Raw genomic sequence first — 16,921 nt, 5'->3', positions numbered from 1 at the left:
GGAGAAAATTCAAGAGCCACCATAAGTGGTTGTGTCATATGCCGGTAAACCTTAAGATGCAATGCCACTAATTAACTTAATGTTGAACTTTTGATTAGCTATTAAAGTCTGATCAGGAAATAAGTCTTTATTTTGAGGCTACAGGGGAAAATCCGTGGTGTTTCAAATGCTTAGCACACTATTAGATGGGCTTTGTTTTCTTTTAAATAGCTGGGAAAAAATGACTGATATAGGGAGTGGGAGAGAGTCCAGAAAGAATCAATATCACAAAGAATCAAGCTAAATTAATTTACTCACTGTCAAGCAGTTTTAATTGTCATATTGATGCTGGCTTGGTGAGCCAAGGAGTCAAAAGAAAGATTTCTTGGACTCTCAAGGTCTGGTAGCAGGGCTCCTTTATTCAGAGAATAGCATGGGGACAGGACCCATGGGCAGTAAGTGCTGTAGGCAGGGGACAGGACCCACGGGCAGTGAAGAGCTGAAATGGATTGAGGGTAGGGCTAAATTTAAGGCATAGGTATGTGAGTTATCTCTTTACAAGACAAAGGAAAGATTATGTAAAAAAGTCATTAAAATGGTATCAGCATAGGTAGGGTCTGGTTATCGGGTGGTCCTATAACTTTGGATAAGGATCAGGTCAGGACTCCTATGCTTCCCGGAGGGTGACATAGACCAGCCTGCAGGGCAGGACGCCTTAGGCTTTTCTCCCTGGGGCAGCCTTGATCCTCATCAATATGAAGAACTAAGACTATTGCTGTTTGAAGAATCTCAAACTCAGATGTTCCAAAGTGCAACTTATAATGCCGTTAATGCCGTCTGTCTCCCAGAACAGCTTTCTTGCTGAGTTACAGTGCTCTCATCCTCTGCATCATGTGGTTCCAGCATCTGCTCTTTCTTTGCATTCCCTTTGTATGTGCATTGCAATAAAACACACATTCTTAGAAATTAAAGATCTGCTTTTTCCATCATGAGTAAGTGCTATCCCTCTCCTCCATTTATATAATACTTGAATCTCTTTTTTAACTCTGAAAATCAGGACCCAGAGCTTCTCATGTTAGTCAGTGAGTGGGGTAGACTCTGATAATTTGGGAACAACATCAGAAAACGAGATTCAGCAAGACAGGTGATGCTAGTGTAAGGGAGAAAGGACAATTCCTCTACCTTCTAGGTCCTTCTGGCTGGTCTCAGAATTAAATTAACATAAGACAGAAGAGCAGGAGAAAATAAAAAAAGTTTAATAACATGTGTACATGGGAGAACCCCAGGAAAACTGAGTAACTCACCAAAATGGCCCAAGCCACCACCTTAAATACCACCTTCTGCTAAAGACAAGGAAGGATGTTGGGGGTAGTCATTTGGGACTTCAAAGAGGAGGAAGTCAATTTACATGGAGATCAAAAAGCAAATGTTTGATAAACAAATGTTGACAGTGCTTTGCAGACAATGAGAGATGGAGAGGATTTTGATTAAAAAGCTCTTGTTAGCTTCCTCCCTGTCTATCATGCCCAGTTTATATTATACTATAGTTATCTTTTTTTTAAGACTTTATTTTTCCTTTTTCTCCCAAAGTCCGCCAGTACATAGTTGTGTATTTTTAGTTGTGGGTCCCTCTAGTTGTGGCATGTGGGACGCAATCTCAGCATGGCCTGATGAGCGGTGCCATGTCTGTGCCCAGGATCCGAACCAGTGAAATCCGTGGGGCCGGCCCCTATACTTTAGTTATCTTATGGTATTAGCTCCTTCCTGGAACAGGCATTCTATCGGAAATTCTTTTCCACAGTTAGGGGGAAAGTCAAAGTTTCTTTCAGGGTCTTCTGTCCTTAAAAATAATCAAGTCAGGGAGACACATTTGGGGGTGGCCAGTTCTGACCCCCCACAATAGTTATGACAAATAAAAATGGCAAGTAATAGCATATATTGGAGTATATGAGGAAGCCATTTTGTGTAAACCTAATTTGGCCTGACCTTGTCTTTCCAAAAGGGCCTGAACGTGGCTGTTGAGCATGCATTGTATATCTGCTTTAGATATTCCCTATGGCAAGAACAAAGGCTCTGGAGATACAGGTGCAACTTCCCTCCCCCTCCCAACATTGGCATCTCCTTAAAGATTAAGCATGTTTCCTTAGGCTAGAAACTGATTGCTGTGCTCACCTGTGACCGCCCAGCTCGAGACAATAGACTTGCTTCCTGCTACGCCCACCAAGATAGCAGACCTACTACCTGCTGTGTCCATCAAGCGCTGTGCTGACAGGGCAGTCTTGTGACTGTTGTGGGAGGGACATTTCAATCATATGTGAAACGTCCTGTTTGGGGGTATATAATCACTCTGTATACTTCACTTCTTTGGTGCCGTTTCTTCCTTTGGGAAGAAAGGCCCCAGGCCATGGTCCTCAGATTTCAGCTCAGAATAAGCTCACCCAAATTTTCATTTATAGACTGGTTATGGATTATTTTCGTCGACAGTTACCAACATAAAATGCACAAAATTGGCCGTTGGTGGAAACAAAGCAGCCTAAGAACTTGTTTTCTAAGTGTGTGTTAACAGATAGACGTATGACCTTGGAAAAATTAATCTGACTGTCTCAGTTTCTGGATCTGTAAAATGGAGACAGTAACAGCCCCTACCTCAAAGAATTATTGTAAGGATTAAGGACAATCTGTGTACAGGGCTGCAAGATTTAGCAAATAAAAATACAGAATGCCCAATTAAATTTCAGTTTCAGATGAACCACAAATGTTTTTTTTAGTATAAGTTGTCCAAATATTGCACTGGACATATGCATTCAAATTTAACTGGGTGGCTTGCATTTTACCTGGCAACCCTACCTGTGTAATGTGCTCATTACAGTGCCCAGCAAAAATAAATAAGAGCTGTTTCCCATGCCTCCATCAAGGGTATTGGCAAAGCAGGAAGGCATCCCACTTATCCAGCAGACTAAATTTTCCCTAACGTAAGATAAACCATGGTATTCCAGAAGGATGCTTACCTCTCTGCTCCTTCCCAGACTGTCAGTTCCCAGCTCCAACCATGTTTTGTTGCTGTTTTCTACCATTTTGACAAGAGATTTTCACATATTGAGGTATATGGGGTAACTATTTGGGTTCAAAGCTGAATCAGCTTGAACTTTTAAAAAGCCTAACTTAGGGTGGGGCCAGCCCAGTGGTGCAGCGGTTAAGTGCACACGTTCCGCTTCAGTGGCCTGGGGTCTGCCGGTTCAGATCCCGGGTGCAGACATGGAACGGCTTGGCACACCATGCTGTGGCAGGCGTCCCACATATAAAGTAGAGGAAGATGGGCACGGATGTTAGCTCAGGGGTAGTCATCCTCAAAATATAAGAACAAAAAAGCCTGACTTATGGCCTATCAAACATACATCATACATCAAAAGAAAAGAATGCACTGTCTTCAGATAAGAATGTGTATGTCCTCTCCCTATCGGAAGGCCCCTTCCCTATTGAACGCCATAGTGGTAACAACCAGATTAGTCCCTTTCTCCACATCAAGGTTGTGTTGACCTGCTAATTTGCAACTAAATACCTCTTTGAAACTTTGATGAAAACGTATCCTGGGTGTGTTTAATGTACGTTCTTTGTTCTAAACAGATATAAGACTGTACTGAAAACTATCCTTCTCAGGAACGCTTTCTAAGGCCTTCCCGGGGTTACGACCTTCACTCTGGCTAAAGGAAAACTCACCTTATTTCTCTCATCCATAGAATGGTTATTGGTTATTTTGCATCAACATCTAGTATTTAGCACGGTGCTCTGCACGTACCAGGGCAGGATAAACCCTTATTAGAAATTCAGGTAAGAGCCAGCTTAGAAGGTTGGCCATGTCTTCAGCACTGGCTGGCTGGTCAACACAAATCTTCCTGTCCAGTTAGTGAGGGGAGCTGGGGGCATGAGGCTGGCTGTCGGGGCCATTGAGATCTTCCAGTTCACCTCACCTTGGTTCCAACCCCCGACAATTGATAACCCTGAGGCTGTTTCCCAGCCAGACTTTCCTCTTGGGAAATGTAGGTGCTGCCCCGTTCACTCAAATATTCCATTCCTGTCAGTGATCTTTCTCAAGACAAATGAGTAAATGTGTAAGAGAGCAAAAGTGAGGCCATCTTGTTTTGCTACATGGCCCCAGCCCCTCCTCTGTGTGACTACTCGTGGCTTTGCACGTACTTTAAAAAATTCACATGCTCTCCTGATTTATGGCCTCCGCTTATGTATGTACTCCCTGATACCTTGATAAATTAAAACTTTGTTCTATGAGTTTCTCTCCAGGAAAAGGCTGACCACAGGCGGGAAACACACCAACAACGTATCCATCACAGCTGACAGAAGAATAGAACAGCGTGATGCCTGGAGCCCCTCATGCCTGGAGACCAATATCCCTGGACCCACCTCACTGCCCATTTTCCCTATATCACTGCCTCAAGATTCTGTAAAGCCCGAAGATGGGTTTTTGAGATATTAGTCACCCGTCTTCCAATTAGCTGGCTAATCTAATTAAACTTCCTTTCTCATCTCTAACTTGTGATTGCCTCAGATTGCAGCGAGCAGAGCAAGCCCATTGCTCAGTATTAAATGGATGAGCAGAAAATACCAAAATTCTATAAAAGGGTTATGAACATGGATTCTGAAGCTAGATAACTTGGGTTCAAATCTTGGTTCTACTACTTATTGCAGTGTGACTCTGACCACATCATTTAACCTCTGTGCCTCAGTTTCCTTTACTGTAAAAGAGGGATAATAGTACACCTATCTTAAAGGATGATGAGGATTAAATGTGTTAATATATGTGAAGTGCTTAGAACAGTGAATCAGGCCATGCTGAGGCAGCGTCCCACATGCCACAAATGGAAGGACACACAACTAAAAATATACAACTGTGTACTGGGGGGCATTCGGGGCTTTTGGAGAAAAAGGAAAAATAAAATCTTTAAAAAAAAACATAGCCCAGCAGGCTCTACAAGCCTCACTCTACCTGGGCACAAAACACCTAAGGGAAAGCAGCTGAGTGATTTATCCCTGACATAGGAGGCTGCTCCAGACTGCACCGACCTGAGGAACTGACAGGGCCCAAGGATGCATTGCTTTGCAACTAGCGAGAGCTTCTCCAGTTGTATGTTAAGATTTGCATGTGATTTCCCCTGGGACCTTAGGAGTTTTCAGCATGGTCCTCTGACTCATGGGTTGGAATGAACCTGTCATCTATAATTCTCTGGAGGAAACCCCCAGGATCCACATGGGTGTGTGAGCATTTGTCAGCCCTCCCACTTTGGGAAGGGCTCTTGGGGTGCTCCCTTCAGCTGTCCCTCCAGAGGGCTCGCTGTGGCAGAAAGAGAACTGAGCCCAAAGGCACACCTTCATGGAGCTTCGAGCGGTCAATCTTCTATCATCTAGTCCTTCTTGCTGAGTTTACAGGTGAACAAAATGAGAAACAGAAAGGTTAGGGAAGTTCTTAAGATTACCCAGCTTGTCAAAGTAGTTGAGTTTTTGTTTTTTGCACAGAAAAATTATAATGAGGTAGAACTTCCCTGCTATGTTGTGGGTTAGTGATCCTCTAAAGCTGTGCTGTCCAATATAGTAGCGACTAGCCACGTGTGGTTATCTTAAATTAACTAAAATTAAGAATTCAGCTCCTCATTTGCACTTACCACATTTCAAGTGCTCAGTAGCTGCATGTGGCTAGTGGCTACCATACCTCAGAGAGTGCAAATGTAGAATATTTCCATCATTGCAGAATGTTCTATTGGATGCACTGGCTTAAAGTGATCTATTGCTGTCATATTGTATACTTACATGCGTTATGTCATTTGAATCACTCGCTTGTTTCCAATGTCTCAAAGAGATTGCCAGGAAAAGAGGGTAACACTCAGATCTCATCCAGCAGACTGACCGGAAACAAAAGGGAGACACACTGACGTATTCCAGCTAGTTGCTTACATGTCTGTTGTGCACATGTCATTGCTCAGTAAACAGTGCCTGTGTACATTTGTTCATTCAATGCTCCTTTAAGTCAACGTGCATTTATCACATACCTACTAGGTTCCAGGCATAGTGCTGGTGCTGGGATGCTGCACTGCCCACAAGAAGCTACTGTCTGGAGGAGATGGACAACAGAACAGATCATTGTAATGCAACATGAGTCTTTCTTTTTCTTCTTTTTGCTGAGGAGGATTGGCCCTGAGCTCCCATCTGTTGCCAATCCTCCTCTTTTTGCTTGAGGAAGATTGTCGCTGAGCTAATATCTGTGCCAATCTTCCTGTTTTGTATGTGGGATGCTGCCACAGCATGGGTTGATGAGCGGTGTGTAGGTCTACGCCTGGGATCCAAAACAGCAAACTCCCAACTGCCAAACCAGAGCACACGAACTTAACCACTACACCACTGGCCAGCCCAACATGAAATGTTTTAATATGTATAAAGATGTGGAGGGTTTTATGGAAGCAGAAAAAGGAAATAAACTTGCTGAGCCTGGCAGAATTTGATAAGACTTCATAGAGAAAGTGACATTTGAACTGAGGCTTGAAGGATGGGCAGGCATTTACCAGTGGACTAAGGTACCCCCAGCCACATGAACAGCATATGCAAAGGCACGGAAGATGCTGTGCCGGGGACAGTGAGAAGGACAATACGCTGGGAGAGATGGGGCGGAGAGGGGGGAGACTGGGGTGGTTAATTAGGGCTGGGTGGGCACAGGTGCCTTACTAGCAAGTTTGAACTTTGCCCTGTAGGCATTAGAGATTTTAAGTATTCTCCCTCATACAGCTCTCATATATTAAATCCTATTAAAACTCTGCTGTGTCAGGCAGTTGAAGGTATCACGACATGTCATGTACTTAGCACTGCCAAGGCCTGGCACGTGGTTGGTGCTTAAAAAATCTTGATTCCTGTCCTTTTCCTTGCATGCTTGCCCCTCTCTTCTCTTAACAAGTTCCTTCTTCCTACCTGCTCTTCCATAGCGGGTTCCTAAGTCTCTAGGAGTGACTGATTTCTCTTCTTTTTTTTTGAGGAAGATTAGCCCTGAGCTAACTATTGCCAATCCTTCTCTTTTTGCTGAGGAAGACTGACCCTGAGTTAACATCCATGCCCATCTTCCTCTACTTTATGTGTGGGACGTCTGCCACAGCATGGCTTGCCAAGTGGTGCCACGTCCACACCCGAGATCCAAACCGGCGAACCTCGGGCCGCCGAGAAGCAGACGTGTGAACTTAACTGCTGCCCCACTGGGCCAAACCCTGATTTCTCTTCTCATTTCCCCAGCTATGAAGTCTGACAAAATCTCACCCTCCTGTCTGTTATGGGCTCGCTGACACAGTCCTTTCAACAACAGTTAAAATGTCGACTTCAATTTATCTGTTTCCTTTCTCCTGCTGAGTTTTTCTCTTTCCTTTGTGATATTTGACCTTTCTGCATATAACTTTACAAAGGATGTCTCTGGTCTATCTATTACTGTCCACGCCATCCTATCAGAAGGCAGCATTACAGGCACAGCTCAGAGATATTGCAGATTTGGTTCCAGACCACCGCCGTAAAGCGAGTATTGCAATAAAGCACGTCACACAAATTTTTTGGTTTCCCAGTGCATATAAAAGTTATGTTTACACTACACTGTAGTCTGAGTGTGCAATAGCATTATGTCTAAAAAACAATGTGCATATCTTAATTAAAAATACTTTATTGGGGCCAGCCTGGTGGCACAGTAGTTAAGTTTGTGCACTCCGCTTCGGTGGCCTGGGGTTTGAGGGTTCAGATCCCATGTGCAGACCTACACACCACTCATCAGGTCATGCATGCTGTGGTGGTGTCAAGACTGGCATAGATGTTAGCTCAGGGCCAATCTTCCTCATCCAAAAAAGAAAAAAAGTATTGTTAAAAAATGCCAACCAACATCTGAGCCTTCAGTGAACCATAATCTTTTTGCTTGTGGAGTGTCTTGCCTCGATGTTGGTGGCTGTTGATTGATTAGCGTGGTGATTGCTGAAGGTTGGGGTGGCTGTGGAAATTCCTTAAACTAAGACAACAATGAAGTGTGCCGCAGTGATGGACTCTTCCTTTCACAAACAATTTCTTTGTTGTACGCAATGCTATTTGATAACACTTTACCCACGGCAGAACTTCCTGTTTATTTTCTTTTAAAGATTGGCACCTTAGGGGGCTGGCCCCATGGCCAAGTGGTTAAGTTCGCGCACTCGCTGCAGGCGGCCCAGGGTTTTGTTCATTCGAATCCTGGGTGCGGACATGGCACTGCTCATCAAACCATGCTGAGGCAGCGTCCCACATGCCACAACTAGAAGGACCCACAACGAAGAATATACAACTATGTACCGGGGGGCTTTGGGGAGAACAAGGAAAAAAAAATAAAATCTTTAAAAAAAAAAAGATTGGCACCTGAGCTAACAACTGTTGCCAATCTTTTTTTTCTCCTTCTCCCCAATGCCCCCCAGTACACACCTGCACACTTCAGCTGTGAGTGCTTCCAGTTGTGCTATGTGAGACGCCACCCCAGCGTGGCTCAACAAGGGGTGCCATGTCTGCATTCAGGATCCGAACCAGCAAAACCCTGGGCCGCTGAAGTGGAGCACATGAACTCAACCACTTGGACATGGGGCCAGCCCCAGAACTTCTTTCAAAATTAGAGTCAATTCTCTCAAACCTTGCAGTGGCTTTATCAACTAAGTTGATGTAACATTCCAAATCTTTCGTTGTCATTTCAACAATCTTCACAGCATCTTCGCCAGGAATAGATTCCATCTCAAGAGACCACTTTTTTTGCTCATCCATAAGAAGCAACTCCTTATCCATTAAAGTTTTATCATGAGATTGCAGCACTTCAGTCGTATCTTCATTCTTGAAAGTTACAGAAATGGAGACTAGGTTAGTAGTGGAGGGGTGAGAGGAGCAGGAGGGAAGAGGGTTTGGCTATAGGAGGTCAGCATGAGGGATCCTTGTGACAGAAATGTTCTGTATCTGAACTGTATCAATGCCAATACCCTGGTTGTAAGATTGTACCACAATTTTGCAAGATGTTTCCATTAGAGGAAACTGGGTGAAGGGTATATGGGTATATGAGATCTCTCTGTGATTTCCTGCAACTGCATGTGAACCTACAGTTATCTCAAAATAAAAAGTTTAATTAAAAGAAAAAGTCCAGGGCCAGCCTGGTGGTGCAGTGGTTAAGTTCACACACTCTGCTTTGGTGGCCTGGGGTTCGCCGGTTTGGATCCCAGGTGTGGAAATGGCACCGCTTGGCAAGCCATGCTGTGGCAGGCATCCCACATATAAAGTAGAGGAAGATGGGCATGGATGTTAGCTCAGGGCCAGTCTTCCTCAGCAAAAAAGAGGAGGAGTGGTGGCAGATGTTAGCTCAGGTCTAATCTTCCTCAAAAATAAATAAACAGAAATAAAAATTTTTTTTAAAAGTCCACCATATATTAATAAATTAGCCAGATTTTTAAAAATGGACAACTATGATGCTTAACTTCAGAATTAGGGAAGCTACTGTGGAGAATGCATTACCAGTAAGCTTTACAACAAAAACAAAACCAGACCAATGGCAATTGTTACTCAGCTGGTGCTGAATTCCCCACTCCTCTTCCTGCTCTAGGGATGATCTGGCAGGTTCAGAAATTAGTGTGACCTAAGACAAACGAACAAAATGGAATAAGACTTTAAGAGAATGATCAGGTCACAAAGCAAGAACACAGGATGCCAAGTTTCATGTTTTCTACCAAGAGCCATAGCCAAGTATGAGAGGAGGAGGGTCATCGAAGTGTGTGGTCCTTTGGGCACAGAGACCTGGACTGTAGTCTCGTTTAAGCGTGAACATTGGTGGAATGGCTCAGGAACTTAGTTCCCGGTTGTCCTCTGTGTATGTCAGAGAAGGTGAAAGCATTAAGATCAGGAAGGGGAGACAGAGAAAAGGGGTGGGGCTCAGGATGAAAGCCAGAGATGTTGCCAGGTTGCAAAGTAACTGGGTTTACAAAGAAACATCACTCTAACCTGAACTCCACCAGGATATTACCTTAGAAGCTTGTCTTCGAGGCTGATCTCTGAAAAGTGCCAGAATCCATTTTCCATCTTACTACTCTGCCTTTCTCTACAAAAATACTTCATTTTGCATCTTACTCTCCTCTCAGAGCAGACTCTGAAGAGCTGCTTTATCAGGTCCTCTGACTCTGATCCTGATTACCTACCTGCTTAGGCAGGTTTGGGTGGCACTTTCATAGACAGTGGCTTCAGGGACAATCACACATCACTATTTATCCCTTGATGCTAATGACGGGAGTGGCTATTATTTATGGAGTGTTTACTGTTAACCATTCATTTGTATATGTTATTCATTTGATTTCACTCTAACTTATTTGAGCTATTTGAGGTATTGCTATCACATTTTATAAATGAGGAAACAGGTAGCCCGCCCAAATCACAGAATCTGTTAGTGCAAGAAGCAGGATTTAAACTGGGCTTCATTTGATTTGTCAAAATGTACTATGTGCAAGTGTGTTTGTTTAAAATTAATAAGAATTGTTATTTTTATTGCTGCCTTTAAGTATATATACATGGTATAAGAGATTTAAATATTATGGACACACAAAGTGTGAGAGTTGTCTATCCACCCCCCCCCCCCCCCCCCACTTCCCCACACTCTGGCCAACAGTGGGTATTATTATTTTTAAAGGATCTTTGCCAATATCGCTTTTTACCTTCTATGGATTCAATGATGAGATGAAATGTATTTTTATGTTGATTGATCATTTATATTTCCTCTTGTATCTCCTCATGAGCTTTGCCCATTTTTTTATTGGGTTGTTTGTCTTTTTCTTATGGATCTGTAAAACATTTTGTGTATAAGGAAAATGGACCCTTTGTCACATATGTTGCTAATGTTTTTCGCACTCTCTTTTAATTTTGTCTTATAGAAATTTTTGACATGTAATTTTGTTTTATTCTTATTTTATTTTATTTTTTATTTTTTTGAGGAAGATTACCCCTGAGCTAACATCTGCCACCCTCCTCCTCTTTTTTGCTGAGGAAGACTGGCCCTGAGCTAATCTCTATGCCCATCTTCCTCTATTTTATGTGGGATGCCTGCCACAGCATGGCTTGACAAGTGGTGCCATGTCCACACCCAGGATCAGAACCAGGCCAGGTGAGCCCCAGGCCGCCGAAGCAGAACGTGCAACTTATCTGCTGTGCCACCGGGCCATGTGTCGGACTTTTGAACATGCCATGTTCAGAAGGACCCACCACTTACTGCCTGCCCCACCTCCCCCAGCTCTACTTGTCCCCTGCAAAATTCCCTGACCCTCAAGACTGGGAGGCTCTTCTTGCCTCCGGAGCATCTGTGAACATGCCAGTTTCCACATATCTGTCTGATGCTTCCTGAAACCTGGCACTGTCTTCTTTATCATTTATTACTTTAACCCATGTGGCTAGCACATTGTCTGGTGTTCAATGTTTGTTAAATAAATAATAACTATATGTTTGGAGAGGAGAAGACGGTTGAGTTGGCCTCTGACTAGCTGGGTGATTTGGGGTAAAAGTTCAATTTCTATTTATCCTAGAGCAACCTAAAAAATTCTCATCAATTTACTGCACACTATATTTTGGAAGAATTTTTCAATTTTAAAACGTCACTTTCTGTTTCTTCATGCTAATAATTAAGTTTTGGATAGTGCTTTATAGTTTATAATAACCCTTCACACATAACATTTAATCCTCAACAATACCATGGCATATCATTTTCTTATTATCCATTATTAATTATAATAATGAATAACCATAGCATTAATAATGAACACTTATTATGTGCCAAGAATCAGTTATTATGTGCCAAGGATCAGTTATTACATGCCAAGGATCAGTTACCCTCTTTCCAGAAGAAGAAATCTAGCCTTAGAGAAGTTAAGTAACTTGCCCACATAGGGCTAGCTCTTAAGAAGCAGATCTGCGAAGTGGTCAAATATTTGGTGAGGGCTATATAGGTTCCAGACCCAGTAGATGCAGTGGTATGCAGAATACATTCTTTCCTAACTCAGAACAGTGAGCAGAGAGGAACTGAAGAACAGTAGAGATGGAAAGGGGAGGCAACTCTTAAAAATAGAGTTTTCATAGAGTGTCTTCTCTATGTATGCATATGTATACAAAGAGGTTTTTTTCTTAAGTAAATTCAGAGACTGTAAGACATATCATGTTGAAATAAGTAAAAACCACTTTCCAAAGGCAAATATAAATGATGTGGGCTTTTATCCTCACCACTGTTTTCCCATGCTGATACGGGATACCACCCAGATGTCAAGTGCTTCCAGCTTCCAGCATGTGGCACATGTGTGCTGATCCCTCAGTAAGTTACTCATCGTTCGGAGGTGCAGCTAAACGGGACAAATATATTCACATTATATTTTGACAACCCAAGTTCCTCTATCACTTTGAGTATAAGAATCGGAGACCAAACCAGCTTTTGGGAATTGATGATTCACTTTTTAAAGAAAATAGCTCTTCTAAAATGCTAACCACTTAGACTACCCATTTCAAGGGCACCAAAAGGATCCTCTGAAATCCTTGATTTTATTTGTGCATAAATGAATGCTGTAATGCACAAGACACATCAGTAACACAAAAAGCACTACGCACAAGTAAGACTGATTCTTTCAAGTCGTTTAGACCACTTACTAGGATGAAAAAACTGCTTTTTCAATTCGTATTATTAATAATTGATATTTGAGGGCCCATAAAGTAAACTTGAATGAGGCTGGTCCTTTGAATTCTGATATATATTTAAAGAGTATTTCAAAGCCAGGAAATGTATCTTACTTAGTTTTGGTCACAGATTGGTATATTTGTCTCAACATTTCTTTAGTCAATCCCCTTTCATAGTAATTAGAAAGAGGAGTAACATAAACTAACCAATAGCACTTATTTTGACTTTGCAAAGCATTGCATTTGTAAAAGATTTGTCTTTTCAATTATATTTTGCTTAAGTTAACATTAAAATTAGTTTTAATTTCTAAGTATAAGTTGAGGTCAGAAGGAGGCAGTTCAGGGACAATTTAAGTGTCAAAGAGAAGCTGGTTAGAGATTTATAGCTAATAAAGAGTTGATATTAAAGTGATAACTCTAAAGGCATCATGCTATAGTCAACTTTATGGAAACCTACATATGACCACAAAGCAAAATTTAAAACCTAATCTAATTTGCTTCTAATAACCCACCAAAGTAGATATTACCTTCCTTTTTCATATCCTCTGTGATGATTAGTAAAATCAATCTGAAGAAAATATAATCACCTATAGGTATGCTCGGTGTATGCCAGAGAGGAGCTGCAAATGTGTTTTAACTCAGAGTCTTAATTGAATAATTGATTTCAATATTTTAGGGCAGGGGTTCTCAAACTTTTTGGTATCAAGACCCCTTCATACTCTTTAAAATTATTGAGGACACCAAAGATGTTTGGCTATGTGGAACGTAACTATTGATATTTACCATATTAGAAGTTAAAACTCAGAACTTTAAAAAATGTGTATTAATTCAACTAAAAATAGCAATTGTACACCCATTTCATGTTAACATAAATAACACATTTTTATGAAAAATAATTACATTTTCCAGAACAAAAAAATAGTGAAGTGGCACCTTTTTATATTTTTACAAATCTCTTTCATAAAAGACAATCGGATTCTGCATTTACTTTGCTTATCCATTTACTCTATTGTGAAATCTGTTTTGGTTGAGTATTAAAGAAAATCCAGCTTCATACACATATGTAGTTGAAAAAGAAGTATTTTAATAGCCTCTTCAGGTTATTGTGGATATTCTTCTTTGATATTACAACAAAACTCGACAAGTGGTAGTTTCTTAAAGGTCAGCTGTGTGGTCTAAAAGTACATCAATGAATGAAATTTCCCTACTCTATTACAGTAAAATTCATTGCTCTGTCTTGCACTTTGAATGGATCTTTCACCTATGCATGATTTTTCACATAAACCATCGGTCATTTGGAAAACATCAGCTCATTGAGTTAGGCAGATCTTCCCAATGTTGACGCATTTTGTCAACAGTGAAAAAGCCCAATACGTTTTTGTATCATTATGAAAACAGTTTTGACCTCGTGGAACCGTGAAGGGGTCCTGGGGATTCACAGGTCTGTAGACCACACTTAGACAACCCTTGTTCAGAATCTCTTTGAGGGCGTGGAGAATCTAAATGACTAGGTGTGGCATAGGAAAACTCACGCACACTGAAATCGTTCTCAAGACGATTTCGATGCTCACCCTTGCTTGGTGCAGAACTTAGGGGTGCAGACTATTTAAGGGAACTGCATGGTTCTTGTAAAGTAAAAAACGTAATAAAAATAGCCCTTCTTGTAAAGTAAAAAAGTTGTTTCGTAAGTACTTAACGAGATACATAAAAGTGCTTTACAAATTCCTATCTTTGCACACCGAGCTTTCTTAAAGTGAGAAAGACACATGATGCACACCTCGGGGGATTGTGTGTTTGAGCATAAATACCAGCCTCTCACTTGGGCTTTGTTCCATTAAAAAATGGTCCTAAATGTCTCGGACTGCCAACTCCTGCTAAGTGTTCTACGGCTTCTGACTTCATCTCTTAATGGCATATCAACATCATAAAACACTGAATCTTACTTACTATCGACTCAAAGTCATATTTTAATCATGTAAGTTTAATTTGCTAACAAAAATGATAACCTACTTGAGCATAATAATTTTCTCGATCTAATGCTTAGAATGTTTACATTTTTGTTTTCTTCTTCAGGAAAATAAAAATTCAATTCCCTTTTGGGTTTTCAGGGTCATGCTTTGCGACCTGAAGATCACAAGGAAGTAGGAAAAGTGATAAATACCCTTTTGTCAGGTGCATTTTGAAATTTATGGTAAAGTCTCTGGGTGATCTGCAGTCCTCCCTTTACTGTGACAGACAGCCTGGCACACTACTTGCCCCAAATTTCAAAGTTACTTCAGAGACAGCTGAGCGGGCCTAGGGATGAAGCACCAACAGACAGGTAAGAGATGGCAGGAGAGTCTCCAGCTCCAGAAAGACTCATCCCAATGTCACAGGTCAGCGGGCGACCTGGGCAGAGCCCAGGGAGGCCTGCACTTCCCCGGCCGGGGGAACAACTGCCCAACGGCCGCCGCGCCCTGCTCCGCCCCGTGGGCCGGGCCAGGGGTGCGGCCGGTCAGACCCTCGGGAGGCAAGCGCACCGCGCACCACGCACTCCGGCCCCGCCCCCATCCCCGAGGGGCGGAGGGGAGGGGCCACGAACTCGGGCGGCGCGGCACGCTCCCCGCTGCCCTTAGTCCCGCGTGCACGCGCGCGCTCCTCCCAAGTCCCGCGGGGTTTAACATAGTGCCGACGCCTACGGCGCGCGCAAAGGCCCAGGAGCCGAGGGCGTAGGGTGGCCCGGCAGGGAGAGGGGCGGAGATGGCGCGAGAGCCAGAGACAACGCGAGACCCGAGGAAGCCGGAAGCTCGCGTGCGCGCCCCTCACCCGTAAGCGGGGAGGCGGAGCCGCAGCACGGGTGGCAGCCCCTGGAGGAGCGGCCAAGGATGGGAAAAGTGTCAGAGAGGACGGGCAGCCCCGGTTGGACCGGGTCCCTCCCTCCCCCAAGCCCACTTTCGCTACTGGCGGTCTTGCTGCCAAAGAAGCAGCGGCGTCGAGGCGTCGGAAGGATCACGTACCTGACAGGCCCACCTCTCGGGGCTCCAGCGCGAGACGCTCGGCGGCCGCCGCCGCTGGGGATGCACTTCGCGGTGGAGTCGGGAAGGGAGGGAGCGGCGACCGGGAACGGAACGCGAATCGCCCTCTTTCTACCCACTTCCTCCGAGCCGCCGCCTGGCTCCAGGGGGTGGTTTTGTCAGGCGGCCAGAGTCCCCACCTGGCGCCCCTGCCCTCGCTTCCCAGACCCGGGTCCTCGCGTGCTCCAGGCCTTCCGCGTGCCTTCATCCGGAACCCTGGGACGGGGGTCATTAGTTTTCTTTGTCGCCGCCGGAACCGTTTGCGAGCTCGCGTGGCCCCCGCCTTCCCGGAGCCCGGGCAGGGGGCGGCACGGGGACACCGGGGGAGGGGGGGCGGGGCGTGTGGAGGCACCACCGCTGGGCAGCCTTGGCCGCCCGCTCCCCTCCGCCCCGCCTTTGCGTCTCGCTGCTGCCGCCGCTGCCTCCGATTCCTGTACGGTTACGTTAAGGTCGCATGACCCAGAGAGCGGAGCGACTAATGCAAAGGGGCTGAGAGCAGCTCCCGCCGGGGGTGGGGAAAGAGCAGTGGACAGAGACCCCTCCGAGCCCCCAGCCTCCTCTCCCTCCTCCTCCTGCTGCACTAACTACACTGCCGCTCCCCCCCAAGGCTCTGCTCTGTGTTCCAGCCGAACTTGTGCAAACCACGTGCAGCCGAGGCTAGGAAGCTTCTCTCCACCTTTGGGGACTGGAAGCTTGAGACTTAAACCCCATCTTTACACGAAGTGTTTAGGCAGGACAATCCTGGTGATGCTGGGAGAAGGGGTGGAGAAGTACTGCTGGCTCCTTCTGTAAGCTTCTCTGGCTTAATATCACTTGGCCTTTACCTTGGTCCCTTGATTTCCCTTGATTTTCCCTTGATTTTAATAAACTTATTAACATAAGTTTCAACCTTAAGACTTGGAGTGGAGTTGAGAACCAGAGATGATTGTAAATCAGTACTATCTTTCTTTCACCAGTGGTAACTGAAACGTCATAGTGAGGGAGAAATGCCGGTTTGTGCTGTGTATGGAGGCAGAGGTGCTTCCTTACAGACCAGTTGAGTGTGATGTTAGATGTTTCTCTTAGGATTGAATTTCATATTTATTTCAGCAATTGGGTTTTTAGCTTAATGAAGCTTCGGTCCGAAGAAAATCAGAGTCTGCAAAGCATGTTTGTTACTTAAGAACAAT

General features: G+C 44.0%; 1 protein-coding gene across 4 annotated transcripts in view; it reads right to left on the bottom strand.

The window, feature by feature from the left end:
• MTRES1 (mitochondrial transcription rescue factor 1) overlaps positions 1–15,834 on the bottom strand; it is a 48,078-nt gene extending 32,244 nt beyond the window's left edge. The window contains exons 1-3 of one of the 4 annotated variants that reach the window (XM_070496570.1): positions 15,696–15,833; positions 14,861–14,994; positions 12,256–12,371 (exon numbers count right to left, since the gene is read on the bottom strand). The gene's annotated coding sequence lies outside the window, so the exon portion shown is untranslated. Of the gene's footprint in view, positions 1–8,451; positions 8,752–12,255; positions 12,372–14,860; positions 14,995–15,695 lie in introns of those variants that run through there. The other 3 variants (XM_070496569.1, XM_070496573.1, XM_070496571.1) reach the window with 3 other exon arrangements.
• Positions 15,835–16,921: the final 1,087 nt, after the last annotated feature.

The sequence above is a fragment of the Equus asinus genome, chromosome 24 (genome assembly GCF_041296235.1).
Source record: "Equus asinus isolate D_3611 breed Donkey chromosome 24, EquAss-T2T_v2, whole genome shotgun sequence".
NCBI classification, from domain to species: domain Eukaryota; kingdom Metazoa; phylum Chordata; class Mammalia; order Perissodactyla; family Equidae; genus Equus; species Equus asinus.
This window is presented reverse-complemented; position numbering and strand designations above follow the sequence as displayed.